The sequence below is a fragment of the Lytechinus variegatus genome, chromosome 5 (assembly GCF_018143015.1).
Source record: "Lytechinus variegatus isolate NC3 chromosome 5, Lvar_3.0, whole genome shotgun sequence".
Classification (NCBI taxonomy): Eukaryota; Metazoa; Echinodermata; class Echinoidea; order Temnopleuroida; family Toxopneustidae; genus Lytechinus; species Lytechinus variegatus.
Genome location: NC_054744.1, coordinates 32,925,384 through 32,950,087, shown reverse-complemented (window position 1 = coordinate 32,950,087; position 24,704 = coordinate 32,925,384).

Sequence of the window (24,704 nt, the reverse complement as noted above, 5' to 3'; positions counted from 1 at the left end):
AATTATATGGTGTAGTCAGGCGCCTAGACCACTCGACCACGGCACCTCACCGAAAATCTATGTTGATGATCCTCAGTGACGTGATGACAAAAAAAAACAAAAAAAAAAAGAAAACAAAACGAGGAGGCTAGTGAATTATGGCGTATCATGTAAAATTCCTAAAAAGTTGCGATCGAGGAAAGCGAGCAAACTGAATAATTGATACATTTTTATTATAAAACTAAAAGTTTGTGATATAAACCCCTCAAAAAAAAGTTTTGCAACTCAGTTTTGGGGGATGATATCTTTTTGGTTAATGAAGTATAAAGGATGAAACTGGTATCATTGGAAAGCTGAATTATTCTTCTTTACAATGACATGCCATTTGCTGTGTTTATGTAATCATGGAATATGCAATCACCCTGAACATCGAGAAAAGTCAGAAGTGAAATGTTGCAAAATGCATTGATTTCCAACAAGAGTCTCCATTTCTATAGAATTTCCACCATGCAGGTGACAATGAATGCACTCGGTCCATCCTCGAAACAAATGGAAATTCGCTATTGCAAACGACGCATTTTGCAACATTTCATGTCTAACATTGCTGCGTATTATCATGTCTGTGTATTTCATGATAACACTAGCATTACAAATGACACATGATTGTAAAGAAGAATAATCATGCTTCCTAAAGATATCACTTTTACACATGATGATAGCACATTAAGAAATTTATTAGCACTCAAACTTGCAGTTTGAGCTGCAAAACTCAAACATGACATGGCAACGAATTTTGCAACATTTCATTTTTTACATTGCTGCATATTTATCATGTCTGTGTATTTCATGATAACACTAGTATTACAAATGACACATGATCGTAAAGAGGAATAATCATACTTTCTAATGATACCACTTTTACATATGATGATGGCACACTAAGAAATTTATTAGCACTCAAACTTGAGTTGCGGAACTTTTTTGAAGGGTTTAGATCTTGACATAATTCAGAAAATAACATCACATTTCACACTTCTCTCTTTATTTTTCTCGTTTTCTTTGTCGTGACCCCCCATGTTGTACGCCTCTGATCATATTGAGATATATTTATCAGGAACACGGGCTTCCTGTTGGGGGCGTGGGGCTAGGAACCCCCATGATTTTTCTTCGAGTAAGAGAAAAAAGCGAGAAAAGAAAGAAAAGGATGAAATTTTTAATTACTTTCTGAATAAAATTACGCAAAATCTATCATAAAATTAGATTATTCTATTATACAGGAAAGAATTGCTCGCTCGTTTCGTTCGCTCACAGCTGTTCATATTTTTAGCTTATAAGTCTCGTCTACCCCCTCAATTTTTTTTGGCTCATTACACCACTGTACAGTTCGTAGTTCCTTTCTGCACATGATCAAAAGATTCTACGCATGATCAGAGGAAGGTCATTTGTACTAAAGTGACACGATGGTTTAAAATCTAATGAGATAAGCACCAACTTTGATGTCTTGAATATTCATGTATTCTTTTGAATTAGTTCATCCACAAAACAAATAATCCGTCTACGAACGACTTGTATTTATTTCACAGTTTGCCAAGTACTATGTGCAACATGCTATGATATGCATTCAAAGTAAGAATGCAACAAATACCTTCATAAAGTGTTTATTTGATTGCTCAGTCACCTGGTCTATTCAATTTCTGCGTCCTGCTATGTAAGGCAAGCTTACGTAATATCTTGCTTTAAAATCTGCCTAACATAATGAGAGAAATGAAAGGTCATTTGACCAAAATTTTCATGAAGTACATGTAACAACAAACTGGTCTATACCAACCTTTCAGCCTTGCATAACATGAAGGCTTTACGATTCACAGTGAAAAAACATGTCAGCTGGGGCATCACTTAGACTTACGTTTCAGGCATACTCCCAAAACTTGGATGAATAAAAATTGAACCTGTTGTCTTTTGCACTGACGTTATAAGTGATGCGAGAAAGGTTTTAATCTTTCATAATTTATTTAGGGAATATCAGACTACAAATCGGATGACCATTTTTAAACGCACTGTAAATTCAATTATTTCAAAACTGTGTCTGAAACCAAAGACTAGGCCCGATGACAGTCCGAGTGCACTTCAGTGCAATGAATAGGCCTTTGTAGATATTTGTGTAAGATTCACCATTTGCCTGACATATCACGGCTTATTGTGTGCACAGCCGATACTATAAGCACAAGCACGATGGCGGTTTCAGCTGTAAATATGTTAACGTTGTTTGTGGAGAAAATCTTCCAATAAAAACTGCATCTTAGGAAGTTTTTGACCCGAAGAAGCTGCATAAGGAAGAAAAGAGGTTAGTTGTTTTTTGATCTTCGTATTTGTTACTATTATGACAAGGAACATCGTGTATTTTATATATGAAAATCATGAACTTTCGTTAAATGTGTGGGGTTGTGTGTATGTGCTGTCGTTTCAATGAGATTAATTGACATTAATCACTTTAGGGCATGAGTGCAACATGCAAATGAGATTCTACTATAACAACTAGCGTACCTGGAAGACTTGAAGATCCCCTTTTTTTTGCTTGTCATTTTTTTTTCTGGTACGAAATCTCATTTATTTGCGGTTGAAGACCTTTTTTTTTAGCTTGTCAATTTTTTTTCGCGGACGAAATATCCTACAAAAAAATTTGCCCCCCTTTTCGAAAATCCTGGGTACGCCGCTGCCTATAACGTTATTTCGTTTACCTGTTGATTTATATTGAATTTTATTACTTGCAAAGAAAAAGGGATAAACTTAGACTGAGACTAATTATCTAATCAAGGTGCTTTAAAGGAATAATTGCTTATTAATATGGTAAGAGTCTATAAATGTGTTATTTAATACCTTTATATCATCTGATTCTTGACATTATACCATAAATGCAGCTACAATTTATTCATTTTATGTAAATGAATTAATTATGGAAATGTTTTACCTAAGTATGATTAATACATGAAAAGTTTCTTTCATGAAAGATCTACTTTATTCATGGTAAGAGCATAGGCGGCGGAAGAGGGGGGGGGCGTGTCCCCCTGAATTTTTGGTGTGGGGGATGGTCCCCCCTAAAAAAAAATTCATACCCCTTTATTTTTATTTTTTTTTTAGCTTGACAATTTTTTTTCTGCATCCTCCCTAAATTCACGTGGACCCCCCTGAAACGTGTGTTGTCCCCCCTAAAATTTAGGTTGATGACCTTTTTTTTTGCTTGTCAAAATTTTTTGGTTAGCCAGGCGCTTGTGCAATTTTTTACCTGTGTCCATCCCAAAATTTCAGCTGGACACCGCCTAATTTTTTTGGCTTCCGCCGCCAATGGGTAAGAGCCAATCTACACTTGTACGTCAATCAGCACATTCTCAAGTGAAAGCATTTCAGAAGTGATAACTATTTTTGATATTCTGCCTCCTTCTAATCTTGTCCCACGGAACGGTTTTGAGAATGGGGGAGGGGAGCGGGCGGCTGACCATTGAATTATTGCAATTTGAATATTTTATTGCAATTTGAATATTTCATTGGTGTATTTCTGTTGACAATTCGGTAATTGGGTCTTATTGCATTCTTTTCAACAGTTTGCAAGGAATGATGGAATGAGGAAAATTGAAGTAAAGATGGCAGTCACGTAAAGGCAATTGTTTCTGCTTTATATTTTAAGCCGACCACAATACATCATGAACATCGGAACTTTGCAGAAAAATTTTCAGGTAAGTTTATCAAAAAAACTTCATCTCACGTTTCGTGCTCTTGTTATTGTTTATGGAGATAATATGGCACTTATTAATACAACAGGGGCGCCCCTCAGTCCAGCACGCCGGGCCAGCACGTCCAGTTTGAGATCATTGTGGCGCCCCTACAGCTAGGCCCTACAAGTTATTTTGATGCCACCCGAATGATTAAAATATGTGGCTCCCCAGTCCAATGCCGCATTTCCTTTTACCTTTGTCATCCTCTCCTTATCCTCCTCTCTTTATACCTATACCTTTTCTTTCTTCCCTGTCTCCCTTTAGCTTTTTCATTCTCTTTCTAGATCTTTCTCTCTATCCACTTCCCTTTTATTTTTTCCATTCCTCTTCTCGCCTTTTCCAATTTCCATCTCCCTTCTCACTTCCTCTTTAAGCCCTATCTTTTTGACACCCCGACCAAATCGCCTATAATATACCCGGCGGCCGGGGCTGCAATCCGGGTGGGGTTGGGGGGATGGAGGCAGGTGGCACAGTGTGCCCTCTTTTTAAAGTGCTCACCCACACACTTATTCAGCGCCCCTTCCATCTTAGGACCCGTTTTACATGTTTACGAGTGCCTCTTTTTTATCATGTTTATCATGTTGGCTTCTGCAAATACTTTTTGCTAATTGTATAGATTCTTTATAAATAAGTTTATTGGGGCCCCCTTTTGGCTCCTCTTTTTCTTATCGAAATTTCTCTTTCCAGTCCGCTCCTTTTCACAATGGATCAAGTGTCCAATATGAATATCCCTTATATAACCTGTGATAAATGTCCCTTTCCCCCCCTAATATTAGGTAATTGTAATTATATTTCCTTTCTTTAGGGGCATCGGAGGCTACAGGGGGGAGGGGGGCAGGTACTTGCCTCGCAAAAATCCCGAATGAGAAAAAAAAAATTTATTTATGAAATGTACTCCGCAGCCCCTTATCCTATATGCTTTAAGTTTCATGAAATATGAGCAGTTATGGGTTCTGTCATGGGGTTGATATACCATTTTAACTATTTCTATTTGTCTTTGAGATAGTGCCCTTTTGGCTTAAAAAAAGGAAGTGGCATTTTTCTTGTGTACCCCACTTTCAACGTTGTCCCGCCTCGGTCCCCTGCCACGGGGGCAGGCATCCCTACTCCCCCCTCGATACGTGAACGGTAATGATTACAATAACAAAATTAATATTTTGCAATTTCCAGTGATGTTTTACAATGATTTCAACTACATAATGCATTACTAATTTTTTATTGTTACTTTTGACAATTCAATTCATTCATTTTATTTCTAAATTGTTTTTTTCACAGATTTCATGGAAAGGAAATAAATTGCGAGGAAATGATGGGAGTAAATAGAGATGACGATCTAGTAAAGACCTTTATTTCTGTTTATTTTGGATGCGATCACAACCATAACACAATTACATCAGGATGTCAACGATATTTTTCGAGTCTTTATCGATACTTTCGCCCGTGTTCTGAAAATAATTTACTTCGGAAACAAATTTGTAGGAATGCCATGAAGACCAGATACGTACGCTCATTATTGCATGGATTCACCTGGTGACATTCTTTCTGACACTTTCTTCGCTTAACTACATTCCATGCTTTGTTATGTAAATTGGCGCCAACGTTGACCGCTGCAGACGACCGAACATAGTACAAAATTAACGCTTCATCTCACATCTTTATCACGTGAGCGAGCATTTTCCATCCTTTTCCACGGGCCCGAGGCGGAGAGCCAGATATCTTTGTACTTTGAACAAAACTGTTAAAACTCAAGAGGAATAATTTGTGATGCAGGCGAAAATATCATTGATGGGATGGTTATTACAAACAATGGAACCGTTTAAAGAGGGAATTTGGAATACTGAATTAGTTTGACAAGATTTCACCGACAAGAACTTTTAGCTATTCATCGTCAGCGGGCAATGAAAGAAGTTCTCGCCGGAGCTTGACAGCGCAGCCTACTGCCGTGTCGCCCGGGAGACCGGGAGATTTGTTGATGGGTCTCAGCCGAACATTTTGATTTTTCCCGGGGATTTTTCTCGCCCTGGCTCATCAATAAATTTTATGTGTGAACTTTTTGCGGGTGGAGAAATGATTTTGAAGCTGCTCGACTGTATCTCAAATGGAAAATTGTTTGGAACCAAATCATATTTGGATTATTGTGTAGGACCTATTTTGGATGGATGCATGCCAGAGAAATCACCGACAACGAGAACAGATGGCAATGCCGATGCCGAGACTGAACAAAACGTTCCTGTACGAGTGAGTTATTTTACCCGTAGAACAATACAGCAATATCACTTACCGATTTTAATGAAACTATGAAATTTATAGAAAAGGGTTTTATGACTGGATTTAATGCCAGGATTTGTAGTTTAAGTCAGATAGGCCAAATTGTTAGGTGATTATGAATAGGAGCCTGACTTAAGTCTTGGTCTTACTTGCCCTTCTCTGTAAGATTCACTGTGTCATATCAAGAAGATTGCTGCGTTGTGACCTACGGGTAATGTTTATTCTGATACTTTTAAAAGAATTTGATGTGCCGAAAGCTTTACAACTTTTTTTCCAAACAAAAGGTGGTAAAGCTTTTTCTATTTCGTAAACGGTATTATTGTATTCGATCGTCGACGTCGGCGGTTCGTACAATACAGGGACCACGGAAACGTGTACAAAAACGTAAAAATTATAGTCTGTGATTTTTTTTATCATTATTCACGTTTGCTTTAGCCCCACTTCCGATTCCCTTCCCTCTGACTTTTGTTTTAAAGCAAACGTGAATAATGATAAAAAAACACACACTAACGATACTGCGATAACTGCACGGCCAGTCTCCCTTTCCAAACCGTTCCGTGGCGCCTTATCAGAATCAGAAATAAGAAACTTACAACCCAGCGGTGGTTTTCTAATTTCGAAAATTCGGCAAAAAACGATCATTGTTTGCATCGGGCTATTTCGTATCTTTAAAAAGGTGAGTTAATTGTAGACTAATTTTTCATTTAATTTATTGTATAATAACTTTTGGGTAAGTTTTGAATATTAGTGCATTTTCATATTCATCGTAAAATTATTTTTCTTTGTCTGTTTTTAAATCATTAACACTAAGTCCCAACAAGGATATTTCAAACTTCTTGCTATTCTGTATACAATTTTAAACATTAGAAGAAGTAATAGTATTCGTCGTCGTAGTATAGTGGTAGGGAAAGAGAAAAGGAGTATAGGAAGAAGCAAAAGATGAAGGACTAGAAATTGATAGAAGTATGGTAGTAGAGTAGTATAGCTAGGGAAAGAGGGAAAAAAAGAAGAAGAGGAAGAAGCAAAAGAAGGAAAGTTAATAGTAGAGTAGTAGTAGTAGTAGTAGTACTAGTAGTAGTAGTAGTAGTAGTAGTAGTAGGGAAAGAAGAAAAAATGGTAGAGAAGTAAAGAAGCAAAGAAGAAGTAGAAATTGTAATATTAGACAATGTTAGAAGGGAAAGAAGAAAAATTATATAGAGGAAGAAGAAAAAGGAAGACGACATTAGATTACCATGATTACTCTTGTAATCTGATAGTAGTATAGTAGTAGTAGTAGTTGTTGTTGTATTAGTAGGGATAGAAGAAAAATGAAACAGAGGAGCAAGCAAAAGAAGCAAGAAGCAAAATAAGACATTAGAATTGATAGTAATATGATAGTAGTTGTAATACATGTAGTAATAGTAGTGACAGTAGTGGTAGCAGTAGCAGTAGGGAGAGAATAAAAAGAAATAGAAGAAGCAGCAAAAGAAGAAGAAAAATAAGGAAAATAAGACTGTAGTATATAGTAGCCTGAGAGTAGTGTAGTAGCAGTAGTCGTTATTGTTGCTGTAGGGAAAGAAGATAAATGAAATAGAGGAACAAGCAAAAGAAGCAAGAAACAAAAGAAGCAAAAAGCAAAAGAAGAAGACACTATAATTAATAGTACTCTGATAAGTTGTAGTAGTATTATTAATAGGGAGAGAAGAAAAAAGAAGAAGAAGAAGCAAAGGAAGAAGAAGAAGAATTAATAGTAGTGTCATAGTAGTAGTTGTTGTGTTATTAGAAGGGCAAGAAAAATAAAAAATATAGGAAGAAGCCAATGAAGCAAAAAATAGAAGACAGTAGAATTAATAGAAGTCTGATTGTAGTAAAAGTTGTAGTAGTATTATTAATAGGGAAATAAAAAATACAGGAAGAAGCAGGAAGAAGAAGAAGAAGAAAAAGAGGTTTATGAGTAGTCTGATAGTAGTATACTAGTAGTTGTTGTAGTTATTGTATTAGAAGGGGAAGAAGAAAAATAAAAGAAGCAAAATAAGCAAAAGAAGCAAAAGGAGAAGTAGAAATAAGTCTGATTGTAATAGTAGTATTATTATAGGTAGAAAAAAGAAGAAAAAGAATAACAGGAAGAAGGTAAAAAAGGAAAATGAGATGTATTTTATTTCACTAATAGTCTGATGGTAATGTAGCATAGTAGTTGTAGTATTTATAGGGAAAGAAGAAAACAGAAATGCAGGAAGAAGCAAAAGAAGAAGTAGAAATAATGCTCTGATAGTCGTAGTAGTACTGTAATAGGTGTAGTATTAGTAGGAAAAAATAAAAAAAGGAGGAAGAAGAAAAAGAAGCAAAAAAAGAAGACACCAGAATTAATAGTAGTTTGATAGTTGTAGTAGTAGTAGAAGTAAATGTATGTAATTATTGTGTATTATTATTAGACCTATACACTCTTATGATCTAAACACTTCTAATCAGGTGGCCTGACAATTGCGAGGGTGGCGCATTAAAAGCATGCGCATTTTGTGTACCTGTTTCATAATTATTACCGACCATGCTGACAAGTGTTAAAATGACTTAGATAGTCCTACACCAGATATTGTAATAAAGAAATAGTTGTAGACACATTTCTTACATAGAAAAGTTCTAGACATAATTAATTAGAATTTTAGTTCTAGACAAGAAGAAAATAAAATGGAGGAAAATACAAATAAAAAAAAAATATTGATAGTAGTAGAATCAGACGTAGCAGTAGTAAAATAATACGAGGTTTTAGTAAGAGTATCTATATGTAACTATCGTACGAAAAAATTTAATTAATAGTAATCTGATAGTCGTAATAGTTGTAGTATTAGTAGAAGTGAAGAAAAAAGAAGCAAAAGAAGAAAAGGAAGCATAAGAAGAAACGGAAGTAGTCTGACAGTAGTAGTCGTAGTAGTAGTGTTGTAGAAGTATTAGTAGGGAACGAAGAAAATGTAAAGGAAGAAGCAAAGGAAGCACAAGAAGAAAAAGAAGAAGAAATAGAAGTAGTCTGATTGTATTAGTAGTCGTAGTAATAGTAGTAGTGTTGTAGAAGTATAAGTAGGGAACGAAGGAAATGCAAAGGAAGAAGCAAAGAAGCACAAGAAGAAAAAGAAGAAAAATAGAAGTAGTCTGATAGTAGTCGTGGTAATAGTAATAGTAGTAGTTTTGTAGAAGAATTAGTAGGGAACGAAGAAAATGCAAAGGAAGAAGCAAAAGAAGCACAAGAAGAAAAAGAAGAAAAAATAGAAGTAGTCTGAGAGTAGTCTGATTGTAGTAGTAGTAGTAATATTGGTAGTGTTGTTGTAGAAGTATTAGTAGGGAACAAAGAAGATGCAAAGGAAGAAGCAAAAGAAGCACAAGAAGAAAAAGAAGAAGAAATAAATGTAGTCTGATAGTAGTATAGTAGTAATGTTGTAGAAGTATTAGTATAGGGAACGAAGAAAATGCACAGGAAGAAGCAAAAGAAGCACAAGAAGAAAACGAAGAAGAAATAGAAGTAGTCTGATAGTAGTAGTAATAGTAGTAGCGTTGTAGAAGTATTAATAGGGAACGAAGAAAATGTAAATGAAGCAAAATAAGCACAAGAAGAAAAAGAAGAAGAAATAGAAGTAGTCTGATAGTAGCAGTAATAGTAGTAGTGTTGTAGAAGTATTAGTAGGGAATGAAGAAAATGTAAATGAAGCAAAATAAGCACAAGAAGAAAAAGGAGAAGAAATAGAAGTAGTCTGATTGTATTAGTAGTCGTAGTAATAGTAGTAGTGTTGTAGAAGTATAAGTAGGGAACGAAGGAAATGCAAAGGAAGAAGCAAAGAAGCACAAGAAGAAAACGAAAAGTAGTCTGATAGTAGTCGTGGTAATAGTAATAATAGTGGCTTTGTAGAAGAATTAGTAGGGAACTAAGAAAATGCAAAGGAAGAAGCAAAAGAAGCACAAGAAGAAAAAGAAGAAAAAATAGAAGTAGTCTGAGAGTAGTCTGATTGTAGTAGTAGTGGTAATATTGGTAGTGTTGTTGTAGAAGTATTAGTAGGGAACAAAGAAGATGCAAAGGAAGAAGCAAAAGAAGCACAAGAAGAAAACGGAGAAGAAATAGAAGTAGTCTGATTGTATTAGTAATCGTAGTAATAGTAGTAGTTTTGTAGAAGTATTAGTATAGGGAACGAAGAAAATGCAAACGAAGAAGCAAAAGAAGCATAAGAAGAAAAAGGAGAAGAAGTTGAAGTAGTCTGATAGTAGCAGTAGTAGTTGTAGTCGTGGTATTAGCAGTAATAGTAGTAGTGTTGTAGAAGTATTAGTAGGGAACGAAGAAAATGCAAAGGAAGAAGCAAAAGAAGCACAAGAAGAAAAAGGAGAAGAAATAGAAGTAGTCTCAGAGTAGTAGTAATAGTAGTAGTTTTGTAGAAGTATTAGTAGGGAACGAAGGAAATGCAAAGGAAGAAAAAAAAGAAGCACAAGAAAAATTGAATTAGTCTGATAGTAGACGTAGTAGTCGTAGTAATAGTATTAGTTTTGTAGAAGTATTAGTAGGGAACGAAGAAAATGTGAAGGAAGACGCAAAGAAGCACAAGAAGAAAAAGAAGAAGAAATATATGTAGTCTGATAGTAGCAGAAGTGTTGTTATAGAAGTATTGGTAGGGAACGAAGAAATTGTAAATGAAGAAGCAAAAGGAGCACAGGGAGAAGCAGGAGAAGAAATAAAAGTAATCTGATAGTAGTTGTAGTAGTTGTAATAGTATAGTAGTGTTGTAAAACTATTAGTAGGGAACGAAGAAAAGGTAAAGGAAGAAGCAAAAGAAGCACAAGAAGAAAAAGGAGGAGAAGTTGAAGTAGTCCGATAGCATGGATAGTAGCAGTAGTAGTTCTAGTCGTGGTATTAGCAGTAATAGTAGTAGTGTTGTAGAAGTATTAGTAGGGAACGAAGAAAATGTAAAGGAAGAAGCACAAGAAAAAAAAGAAGAAATAGAAGTAGTCTGATAGTAGGAGTAGTAGTCGTAGTAATAATAGTAGTTTTGTAGAAGTGTTAGTAGGGAACGAAGAAAATGTAAAGGAAGAAGGAAAAGAAGCACAAGGAGAAAAAGAAGAAGAAATAGAAGTAGTCTGATAGTAGTAGTAATAGTAGTAGTGTTGTAGAAGTATTTAGTAGGGAACGAAGAAAATGCAAAGGAAGAAGCAAAGGAAGCATAAGAAGAAAAAGAAATAGAAGCAGTCTGATAGTAGTCGTGGTCGTAGTAATAGTAATAATAGTAGTTTTGTAGAAGTATTAGTAGGGAACGAAGAAAATGCAAAGGAAGAAGCAAAAGAAGCACAAGAAGAAAAAGAAGAAGAAATAGAAGTAGTCTGATAGTAGTAGTAATAGTAGTAGTGTTGTAGAAGTATTAGTAGGGAACGAAGAAAATGTAAAGGAAGAAGCAAAAGAAGCACAAGAAGAAAAAGAAGAAGAAATAGAAGTAGTCTGATAGTAGTAGTAATAGTAGTTGTGTTGTAGGGAACGAAGAAAATGTGAAGGGTTAGTAGTAGGGAACGAAGAAAATGTGAAGGAAGAAGCAAAAGAAGCACAAGAAGAAAAAGAAGAAAAAATAGAAGTAGTCTGAGAGTAGTCTGATTGTAGTAGTAGTAGTAGTAGTAATATTGGTAGTGTTGTTGTAGAAGTATTAGTAGGGAACAAAGAAGATGCAAAGGAAGAAGCAAAAGAAGCACAAGAAGAAAAAGAAGAAGAAATAAATGTAGTCTGATAGTAGTATAGTAGTAACGTTGTAGAATTATTAGTATAGGGAACGAAGAAAATGCACAGGAAGAAGCAAAAGAAGCACAAGAACAAAACGAAGAAGAAATAGAAGTAGTCTGATAGTAGTAGTAATAGTAGTAGCGTTGTAGAAGTATTAGTAGGGAACGAAGAAAATGTAAATGAAGCAAAATAAGCACAAGAAGAAAAAGAAGAAGAAATAGAAGTAGTCTGATAGTAGCAGTAATAGTAGTAGTGTTGTAGAAGTATTAGTAGGGAATGAAGAAAATGTAAATGAAGCAAAATAAGCACAAGAAGAAAAAGGAGAAGAAATAGAAGTAGTCTGATTGTATTAGTAGTCGTAGTAATAGTAGTAGTGTTGTAGAAGTATTAGTAGGGAATGAAGAAAATGTAAATGAAGCAAAATAAGCACAAGAAGAAAAAGGAGAAGAAATAGAAGTAGTCTGATTGTATTAGTAGTCGTAGTAATAATAGTGGTTTTGTAGAAGAATTAGTAGGGAACTAAGAAAATGCAAAGGAAGAAGCAAAAGAAGCACAAGAAGAAAAAGAAGAAAAAATAGAAGTAGTCTGAGAGTAGTCTGATTGTAGTAGTAGTAGTAATATTGGTAGTGTTGTTGTAGAAGTATTAGTAGGGAACAAAGAAGATGCAAAGGAAGAAGCAAAAGAAGCACAAGAAGAAAACGGAGAAGAAATAGAAGTAGTCTGATTGTATTAGTAATCGTAGTAATAGTAGTAGTTTTGTAGAAGTATTAGTATAGGGAACGAAGAAAATGCAAACGAAGAAGCAAAAGAAGCATAAGAAGAAAAAGGAGAAGAAGTTGAAGTAGTCTGATAGTAGCAGTAGTAGTTGTAGTCGTGGTATTAGCAGTAATAGTAGTAGTGTTGTAGAAGTATTAGTAGGGAACGAAGAAAATGCAAAGGAAGAAGCAAAAGAAGCACAAGAAGAAAAAGGAGAAGAAATAGAAGTAATCTGATAGTAGTTGTAGTAGTAGTAATAGTATAGTAGTGTTGTAAAACTATTAGTAGGGAACGAAGAAAAGGTAAAGGAAGAAGCAAAAGAAGCACAAGAAGAAAAAGGAGGAGAAGTTGAAGTAGTCCGATAGTAGCAGTAGTAGTTGTAGTCGTGTTATTAGCAGTAATAGTAGTAGTGTTGTAGAAGTATTAGTAGGGAACGAAGAAAATGTAAAGGAAGAAGCACAAGAAAAAAAAAGAAATAGAATTAGTCTGATAGTAGGAGTAGTAGTCGTAGTAATAGTAGTAGTTTTGTAGAAGTATTAGTAGGGAACGAAGAAAATGTAAAGAAAGGAGGAAAAGGAGCACAAGGAGAAAAGAAATAGAAGCAGTCTGATAGTAGTCGTGGTCGTAGTAATAGTAATAATAGTAGTTTTGTAGAAGTATTAGTAGGGATTGAAGAAAATGCAAAGGAACAAGCAAAGGAAGCACAAGAAGAAAAAGAAGAAAAAATAGAAGTAGTCTGATAGTAGTAGTAATAGTAGTTGTGTTGTAGAAGTATAAGTAGGGAACGAAGAAAAAGCAAAGGAACAAGCAAAGGAAGCACAAGAAGAAAAAGAAGAAAAAATAGAAGTAGTCTGATAGTAGTAGTAATAGTAGTTGTGTTGTAGAAGTATAAGTAGGGAACGAAGAAAAAGCAAAGGAACAAGCAAAGGAAGCACAAGAAGAAAAAGAAGAAAAAATAGAAGTAGTCTGATAGTAGTAGTAATAGTAGTTGTGTTGTAGAAGTATTAGTAGGGAACGAAGAAAATGCAAAAGAAGAAGCAAAAGAAGAAAGAGAAGAAAAAGAAGTAGTCTGATAGTAGGAGTAGTAGTCGTAGTAATAGTAGTAGTTTTGTAGAAGTATTAGTAGGGAACGAAGAAAATGTAAAGAAAGAAGGAAAAGGAGCACAAGGAGAAAAAGAAGAAGAAATAGAAGTAGTCTGATAGTAGTAGTAATAGTAGTAACATTGTATAAGTATTAGTAGGGAACGAAGAAAATGCAAAGGAAGAAGCAAAGGAAGCATAAGAAGAAAAAAGAAATAGAAGCAGTCTGATATTAGTCGTAGTAATAGTAATAATAGTAGTTTTGTAGAAGTATTAGTAGGGAACGAAGAAAATGCAAAGGAACAAGCAAAGGAAGCACAAGAAGAAAAAGAGGAAGAAATAGAAGTAGTCTGATAGTAGTAGTAATAGTAGTAGTGTTGTAGAAGTATTAGTAGGGAACGAAGAAAATGCAAAGGAAGAAGCAAAAGAAGCACAAGAAGAAAAAGAAGAAGAAATAGAAGTAGTCTGATAGTAGTAGTAATAGTAGTAGTGTTGTATAAGTATTAGTAGGGAACGAAGAAAATGCAAACGAAGAAGCAAAAGAAGCACATGAAGAAAAAGAATGAACAGAAGTAGTCTAGTAGTAGAAGTAGTCGTACAGTAGTAGTAGTAGTTTTGTAGAAGTATTCGTAGGAACGAAGGAAATGCAAAGGAAGAAGCAAAAGAAGCACAAGAAGAAAAAGAAGTAGAAATCGATGTAATCTGATAGTAGTAGTAAAAATTGTAACGTTGTAGAAGTATTAGTAGGGAACGAAGAAAATGCAAAGGAAGAAGCAAAAGAAGCACAAGAAGAAAAATAAGAAGAAATAAAAGTAGTCTGATAGCAATAGTAATAGTAGTTGTGTTGTATAAGTATTAGTAGGGAACGAAGAAAATGTAAACGAAGAAGCAAAAGAAGCACACGAAGAAAAGGAAGGAACAGAAGTAGTCTGGTAGTAGAAGTAGTCGTATAGTAGTAGTATTAGTAGTAGTGTTGTAGAAGTATAGTGGGGAACGAAGAAAAAAGTACAGGAAGAAGCAAAAGAAGAAGAAGTAGAAATAGTAGTACTACGATAGTAGAAGTAGTTGCTGTTGTTGTAGTATTAGTAGGAAAAAAAGAAGCACAAGGAGTAGGAATAATGGTCTTATAGTAGTAGTAGGAAATAAGAAAAAAATACAGGATGAAGAAAGAATAAGTAGCAGCTGAAGTTTTATCCTAGTAATAGTAAGTAGAATCAGATGGTATATGTAGAATGGAAGAACTCTTTTTGGGGTTTTATATTCATTAGATCTAAACACTTCGATACAAGGGGGGGGGGGGGGCTGTTAGTGCGGGCGTTTAGGTACATTGTAGAACATGTAATGCGTGTGCAAAGTGATGCTTTACAAGTATGTTTCGTAAAGAACATGTGAACTTGAGCGTTATTTGCATTGATATACATTTTGCAAAGGTTCCATAACTATGATTGACAGTGTTATGATAATGCAAATAAATAAGGCCGTAAAAAAGAAACGGATGTAAGAAGTGAAAAAATTGACGAACGAGAATACGTAGAAGTAGTCTGATAGTACTAGTAGTAGTAGTAGTCATGGTAGTAGTAGAGAAGAAGGAAATTTCAGGAGCAGTAATCATACGGAAATTGATAAATTTCAATCCCTTCGTTAGGATTGTGGGACCTACTGTTACCACCATTCTAAACAGTTTAGTACAGGAGTAGAAAGGAAAGAAGAAAAAGAAAAGAAAGAGGATGAGGGAAAATCTTAGTTCTAGACATTACTTGAGAATGGTAGTTTTAGATTTAATTTAATTATCAAGTCTTCAGGCAAATCGGAACAAAAGTATTCGATTAACCCGATGAATTTTTATTTTACAGGTCTGTAATACATCAACTACACAGGCAGGGTACCCGAGACCAAGGTGTTTAAAAAGAAAGAGAACCATCCAACACATTTCTCTCTAAAGCCATTGATGCTGCACGAATAAAGGCATGTGCTCCATTGGATTTTTACTGCCGATTTTAGACAAAAGATTCTTTCCTTATTACGGACTTATATTGACCAGTTTCAAAAGGAATATGCTAATTACTTTTCATTTTCCCTGGCACATTCTAGTCAGATAATTATGAAAAGACACATTTATAACTTTTACTGGGGATATAAAATAAATGTGACAATGTTTCTTGAAAATATAATTCAAAATTACTAGACCATGTCGCCTGGCCTAATGTGACCACAACTGTGACACAAGAAATAGATATATCCCAACAAACTAATCTTTATATTTGTTATGTCAAAGTGTGTAGAAATCTATATAAAATGATTCAAAAACTGTCAAAGAGTGTGATGGCTTTTCACATTTTGATATTATTATGCAATATTGCGCCAATTTCAGGAGCAAATGATAAGGCTTTGATATATATTTTGTCATGTGTTCATTATGTATGTTTTGTAATAAAATTGGAAATATTCCCAATCAATCTATTGTCAACAGAATTCATATTTTAGTTATCTTATGAAACTGGCGGCATCAGGCATATCAGTCATGATTGATACCCTGTTTCCCTAAATTGAAATGAGATGGGCTGTGAGATTAAGTTTACTGCCAGGATTTGTAGGAATATTTTACACATATAGGGTCACAGTAGGAATAGGTGCCTGGCTGTAAACTTGATCTTAGCACATCTCATTTTATTTCAAAGTTTTCAAGATGATAGCTGCATCGTTTACCTGAAAAGTCCTCTGACTCTGAAAAGCAGCAGAGAGATTGTAGCCTTGTTTACAATCATACATGTAGATGAAAGCGCAGCGATTACTCTTGATGGGAAAATGTGCGTACTTAAAAGAAGTATTATAGGTGAAATATTCCACTCCGTCTATTTGTTCAGTCATGCAGCCATTCGTTTACCCTTCCGGTCAACCAAGAGCCCGTTCAAGTTTTTTGTTTGTAAGTTTGTTTCATGCTTGTCGTTTGCTGGATTTGAACAAACCCCCTTTCGTCACCATGATAGGACAGCACACTGACATGGCCTCATTCGATTCGATTCATTTTTCGCGGTAAGTTCATTATTTTGACATCATTTATCTTCTCAGCTTGTAATTTTTATATGTTCTTTATCATAATTGATTTCTGCATTATACAGTCATTTTCTATACGTTTTTTAATTGTGATTGACATTGCTGTAACAATTACAAATAGAAAGAAATGAAATGTAGACCGGTTTCTTACACAAAGTAAGAAAATGGGGAACGAGAAAAAGAAAGAAGGAGAAGAAGTAGTATAAGAAAGAGAAGATAAAAATTGGATGTCAAAGAATCTAGTTCTAGACATGATTTAAGAACAATCTTATTTCTAGACATAACATGAAGAATTTCAGAAACTAGGCATTTTATTTACATGGACTCTTTATTTTTTTACAGGTCAAAAACACACGTACTACTCAGCGCTTGTAAAAAGAAATACAGGCCGAGGACCAAGAGAGACCTCGTAAGTGTGGACTATTAACCTGTGAAAAAATAGAGCAAAATCAGTATTGATCTTAAAAAAATATGAATTGAAATGAGATGGGCTGTGAGATTAAGTTTATTGCCAGGATTTGTAGGAAAATATAACACACATAGGGTTCACAGTAGGAATAGGTGCCTGGTTGTAAACTTGATCTTAGCACATCTTATTTTATATCAAACTTTTCAAATGATTGCTGCATGGTTTACCTAAAAAAAGTTCCTCTAATTGACTCCGAAAAGCAGCAGAGAGACTGTAGCCTTGTGTACAATCATACATGTAGATAAAAGCGCAGCGATTACTCTTGATGGGAAAATGTGCGTACTTAAAAGAAGTATTATAGGTGAAATATTCCACTCCGTCTATTTGTCAGTCATGCAGCCATTCGTTTACCATTTTGGTCAACCAAGAGCCCGTCCAAGTTGTAAGTTTGTTTCCTGCTTGTCGTTTGCTAAATATGAAAAAAACCCGTTTCGTCACCATAGCTAAGACGGCATATTGACATGGCCTCTTTCGATTCATTTTTCGTGGTAAGTTCATTTTGACATGAACATTTATCTTCTAAGGTTATGGTTTTTAATATTTTTTATGATTGATTTCGGCATTATACATTTTGCTTTTTTGAGATTTGTAATTATGATTGGCATTGTTGTAAGAATACAGATAAGAAGAAATAGATTGTAGACTGGTTTCTTACACAAAGTAAGAAATGAACGAGAAGAACAGGAAGATGGAGAAGAAGTATAAGAAAGAGAAGATAAAAATAGGATTTTGAAGAATTTAGTTCTAGACATAATGTAAGTGTGGACCATTCACCTGAGAAAAAATAGAGCAAAATCACTTGATCTTAATGAAAATATGAAATGAAATGAGATGGGCTGTGAGATCAAATTTATTGCCAGGATTTGTAGGAAAATTTAACACATGTAGGGCCACAGTAGGAATAGGTGCTTGGCTGTAAACTTGGTCTTATAGTACATTTTATTTGATTTCAATATTCTCAGGATGATTTGTGCGTTTCGGATAATAGTGCCTCTAATTGGCTCCTTAGAAAAGGAGCAGTGGTTTTATACCCTCTTTACAATAATCACGATGATCAAACAACTTTTGCCGGGGACAATTTGCGTTTAATTAACCATTATTGGTTTTCGATATTCTTCCGTCTAATCGTTCAGTTATGTAGTCGCTCGTCTATCCCTTTGGTCAATCAAGGGTCCGTCCAGTTTCTTGATAGTGCTTTTCTTTCCTGCTTGTCGTTTGCTACATATAGCATAAAAAAGAAAAAAAAAAGGATCCCGTCATTGTTGTTAATACAGCATTTCGCACGGCGTCGTTCGATTCGATTGAAATATTCCGGTAAGTTCATCATCTACAAATTTATTTAAAGTTTTTTCTTTACATATGTTTTTAGTTGATTTCTGATTATTCATTTTGTATTTACAAACAACTTAATTATGTGTCGCATTCAGATGACATTGTTATCATAATGAGCACAGAATACCATACAAAAGTAATACAGAAATAGATGTAGTTTCACACAAAATGTATGAAAGCGAAGAACGAGAAGATGAAAAAGAAGAAAAGGATGACTCTTAGTTCTAGTACATTACTGAATTATCAAGACCAAAGAACATGCTACGAAAAAACGCATTTAATTTACATGGTGTCTTGTTTCGTTAACAGGTCTGAAATGCCCCAGATATCTACAGTGTCTGCTTTTGTTCATTATCTGCAATCTATATCAACGATTGTGATGTCCATGGAGTTTCTTTCCAGCCTTCTCGCTCAACCCCTCTCGCCTGTGTTCTATGTCATCTATCATCCTTCCTAACGATTCTGACGATAATGCCAGCCGTGTTTCACCTGTAGCCATTCCTCAACCACCCTCACCAGTAGTCGATATCTTCCAAGACTTGTCGCTCAACCATCCATCGCCTGTATTTGATGTCATATGTCATCCTTCCTAACGATCATGACAATGATGCAAGATGTGTTTCACCTGCATTCTTTCGTCAACCGTCCTCATCGGCATTCGGATTCGTATGGTAAGTTATTTCAAATACTTTCTTCCTTTATGCCCCTGTCGGTTATCAAATTCGTCTGCCTTAAAGTTTCTTCTAGATTTTGCTTGGCCCCCATTGTCAACCACTCAACTGTGATTGAATTTTCCTGCCATCCTTACCATTTGTTATCAACCTTCATCGAAGGTCGACATCTCCTGTTCTTATTTAAGACGTTTATGTCTGCTGTATTTAAATAATTCTTTTGGCTCCCTTTGTCACTCAACCTCTTCTGTCATCATACTGTCTAGTTTATTTCATGTCTCCCTTGGTATACACATCCTCCAGCAGTCGACTTTAAATTCCCTACCAGGTTGAGTCAGTTGTGTTTCTTCCGGCTACCCTTGTCAACCACCATCTTCGGCAATTGTCTTCTACTGTCATCTACTGTCGGCTTTCTTTATATGATCCCCTTGGTAGTCCACCCTCATCGGCAATCGACTTCTAGAACCCTTGGTTGCAGTTGTGTTTCTTTTGGCTCCCCATGCAAATCGTTTCTCTTCGACAATTTAATTCTGCCATGATCTTTTCTTTCATTTTTGTTAATGTGACTCTCAAAATTACATTCATTGGCAATCGAATATACCTGCAATTCTCACTACCTTGACATCCAATGGTAACGTCCTTGAAATAATTGATTCTGATTGAAATTGTTACCAAAGCAGTTACCATTCGATGGCCAAGTTACTATAATAGTAACTTTTTTTGCAAAGGGGCCCTGGTTTTCCTTACCACTCGTCCTCATTGGTATTTCTTAATGCCAGGATTCATTTATGTCTCCTGTTGATGTCGGTTCATTTTCATCCGAGACTCGTATTTTCACCCACCCTCATCGGCAATCGACTTTTGCAATCCCTACGACGTTGATGTCACCTTGTCGACTGCCCTGTACGGCAATTGAAATCTTCTGCCATCCTTCTGTCAGACATTCCTATATCACTCGGTTACCCATACTCAAGGCAATAAACTTTTCCTGCATTTATTTTAAACACACGACGTTACTGCCAATTTTTAATTTTGAGACTTGTTTGTCTATCCTCATCGGCGATCAAGTTCTTCAATTCCTACGATGTCGATGGTGGTGGTGTTCTAGCTCTTCGTTTCAACCGCCCTCTTCAGCAAATTATTATGTCATCCTGTCAAGTTTCTTCAATGACCCCCTTGGATATCTTAAATTTCGAGAGCTCCTCTTCTTACCCACCCTCATCCATGTAATCTGCAATCGATTTTACTGCTATTCTAATGACGTGGAGAATGTTTACAGTAAACCTGCATGCCCGAAACGTCGAGTAACGTCTCTTCACTTCACCCTACTACTACTCAAACCATCGCTACTCAAGCCGTATTCAGCTCATCTCATCTGGTTTACAGTCCTTTTCAGGACTTCACTTACTTTTTAAGAAAAGAATACATCGAATTGTCTCTTTTCATCCTATCTCGTCTTCCCATTTCAATCTTTCTGCCTGTACCCTGCCTTCTTCATATTACACATGGTGAACCATAAACCTTTTCCACTTTATAAACTTCACCATGCAAACCTACGAAGACCATATATTCTTATATTCTTCTCATGTGCACCCTTGTCAACCGCCCTCTTCGGCAATTGGAATCATCTACCATCAATACTGTCAAGTTCTTCTGTGACTCCCGGGTTACCCACCCCAATCGACAATTGACTTTTACTGCAACCTTTACGACGTTGATGTCAATCATTTACTCTGGCTCCGCCTTGTCGACCTCCATCTTCAGCAATTGGCTTCCTCTACCATCCTTAACTGGCAAGTTCTTCTATGACTCCCTGGATTATCTCAGTCGGCAATCGACTTTTCCTGCAATCCTTACTAACGACGTTGATGTCAGTTATTTTTCCCCAGGCTCCACTCATCACTAAACCTCTTTTGCCATCCTCTTAAAGTTTCTCTGCGACTCCCTTTGTTAACCACTCTTATCGTCAGTGTTTTTTTATGCGACCCCATTGTTTACCCACCCTCATCAGCTATTGAGTTCTACAATCCATACGACGTTGATGTCAGCTATGTTTCTTAAAGTCCCTTTTGTCACACAATCTCTTCTGCCATCCTTACTGCCAAGTTTATTTTGTGACTCCCTTGATTACCTACCCTCATCAGCAATCGACTGTTACCGATGCTTACCTGCAATCCTTTCGGTCAGGTGTATGCCAACCGCTCTCGGCATTCAAATTTTCCTGCAATCCTTACGGCGTTGATGTCAGTTATGTTTCTTCTGGCTCCAAACGATTTTAACCGCCCTTTTCGGCAATTGGATTATTCTGCCATTCTTACTGTCATGTTTCTTCTGTGACTATTGGTTACCCTTCCTCTTTGGAAATTGGCTTCAACCCCCTTAACGACGTAGATGTAATGTTTTCCCTTGTTCGCTTTGTCACCCAGCCTCTTCTACTATCTTTACTGTGAAGCTATTTCTCTGTTTCTTCTGGATAACCACCCTCATGGGCAATCCCGACAATGTTAGTATCAGATATGTTTATTCTGGCTCTTCTAAACGACCACGCTCTTCGACATTTTGCAATCTGGCATCTTCCATGCCATGTTTCTTCAAAGAATCCATGCAATACTTTCGTCATTCTACTGACACTCCTTGTTGACCGCGTTCTTTGGCAATCGATTTTTTTACCACATTTAAAGTAATTTTTTTGACTCCATATGATGTCTCTTCAGTTTCACCAAGACTTTTCACCCATCCTTAAATTGTGTTTCTTCTGAGTCATTGTCAGCCAACTGTATCGCCAAACGGATTTGTCTTCCACCAGTTTTGCTTCTTTTGGTTTCCTTCGTCACCCAACCTCTTCTGCCATCCTTACTCCCTCGGTTGACCATCCTCATCACCAATCGCCTTTTACCGACCCTCGTATGTAATCCTTTGGGTCAGGTAACCCACCGTAATCGGTGCCATCCTTACTTTCAGGTTTCTTCTATCACTCCCTTGGTTGCCCACCCTTATTCAAATCCCACCGCAGCACTAATGTCCTTTGTCAAGGAGTTTATCTACATTTGCCACTCTCGACCCAGGTGTAGAAAATGGGTACCCGGTAGGAAGGAATTCCTTGAACGCTCGATGCTCCCGATCCGGGTAGCCGTGCTAAAGCCGGGGTGATAGTACGCAGCGCTTAGAAACATTCGTAGTAAGCACTATGTAAATGTTGCATCCTTGCAATCCTTGCTGTCGCGTTTCTGCCAATTCCTCCGTCGGCATCGAATCCATCTGACATCCTAACGATGTCGGTATCGGTCACTTTACGATTCCATTCGTCAATCATCATCGGAAATCGGCTTCGGTTGCCGTCCCTGCGGTCATTTTTATGTCATGACTCACATCTACCATGATGTCCGATATGTTTTCCACTGACTCATTTACTGTTCTCTTCGACGATTAATTTCGAAAAAAACCCCTTTGAAATACCACGGTCTCCATCTTATCGGGAAAAATGACGCCTTACAGCTTCAATTATCTACACTGACATCCTGCAATCCATCAAGCAACAAGACACATTTCGCGTGTTTATTTTGATGCCATCCACCGAGCATGAACAAGCCTCACATCTATCGCTTTCTACCATGATCTCCATCAGCCTCCTGTCAATCTACTACGGATAGCAGTTATTTTCATTCCGTCTAACATCGTCAACACTCCCCCTTGAACAACGAGTCAACTTTCATCAACAATCTATCGAGTACAATTCGGTCTTTTCCAATCACCATCCTTCGCGTCATTTAACCTACCGAGGAGCAAGTACTCTTTACTCAACAATCAGCTTCTGCGAACTATCTTGTCCATCTTCATTCTCAAGATCTTCGTGTCCACCAATCTTTCCAAGTCTGGGGTGACTGAAGATATGTAACTAAGACAAGCGTTCTGTAGGACACCCTTTCATCTACCAGGTCTCCCTCACCCTCCGTCTATGACTTTAAAGGTATGTGCTTATGAAAACAGTATGTCTAATGGAAAGGAATAGTTTGATTTTCAAATATCGAGTTTTTGGAATATCGATTATCCCTATTCAATAAGTATGAAAAAAAGGAAATCGTTTAATGTATCAATCTTTGACTAATACGCAAACTAGACTGTTTACTGGACATAATTGATTTTAGGGACTGAATTTTAATGAACAAGTTAAATTTACTATCACAAATACCAATACTACTGGCTTTTATATAAGTTTGAATTATGATTTCTAAAAAGTACGAATTAAGACCCACTTACCTGAAATTCAGGGTAATTTTCAGGATAATTTTTGTGCTTAATGGTCACCTTAGCTTAATAATACAAATAATGTGTTTTCTTTTATAGTCAGGAGGCAGAAGGATTAAAGTGAGGACAGCGACCAAGAATTTACTGAACGTTTTGCAGAACGGGACCAAAATGATTTGTATAGCCGATTCATGAATGGTTATTTCGTTTTCTATATTCGAGTTTTAGGTTGGATGCAATCAAAGAATATCAACATTTAATTTAAAAAAAAACATTTTAGGTCCAGTTTCCTGATGTTGTTCAAAGTTATATAGGGTGAAGACTTAAGTGCACAGTTTTGGAACCAGATGATCACAAACTGGATATTTACATTATTTTCACTATCTAGCGATTTTCTTTTGAAACAGCTTGTAACTCATTCTAATTTTATATTCATTCAATATTAACATATTTATTCATTGCCTTTCTTGTTCATTATCTGTCAGTTCTCTTGGTAACTTTAACAAAAGCTTTGTATTCAAATGATTGTCTACCTGTCAAGGGTACTCCATCTGTTCGAACTTGATTTCTTTTTGTATTACAGGACGCAAAGGGATATAAGCATTTGCAGGTGTATTTGTAAGCTTATCAGTGATTTGACAATGACCTGTGAAGTCAATGAAAGCCTTTACCATAACGTAAGATATTTTATTCTTCAGAGCTTTTCTGTACTTCTGTTCGTCAGATTGTCGATGTGGATGCACTCGTATTTAGGAGAGCAGTGACGGCAATGATAACCAACATGACCAAGGAAGAGACTAAATGAGATCAACAAATGAGAGCTCTTTGAATGATATCAAGAGATAATTTTATTATCACATTTCTTTCTATACTTTCTCACTTTTTAGTTTGATGCACTTTCAACAGAACGGTTCTATCTATATTACAGATTACAGTTTCAATAGAAACACTACTACTTTCGAAATATATCTAACTAGTGTAGCTACTTCAGCTTTAGCTGGCATTCCAAAGGGCCTTTTACTGCATAGTTTATCATTACCAGTGCCATTATTCTTCTCCTTGTCTTGTGACTGTCTAGATTGTCGAAGGTTCCGATGTGAAAACACGTTATGACGCGGCAGTCAGCGAATGCATGACGTCCCCAAATCGAGTCGAACTCTCTTCCACTAAGCCATTATGCGTGGTTGTCCAGTTTCCAACCCATGCTCACCATATGCATTTTGCAGAGACCATTCTTCCCGTGGCATAATGATTGATTTAATTCAAGTTTACATAATTGATTCCACTTTTGAGCAATTTCTCAAGATGTGTCACTGCTTTCATATTTTATTAACCTGTCATTGTTTGTAAGTTTCCTTCGTAAT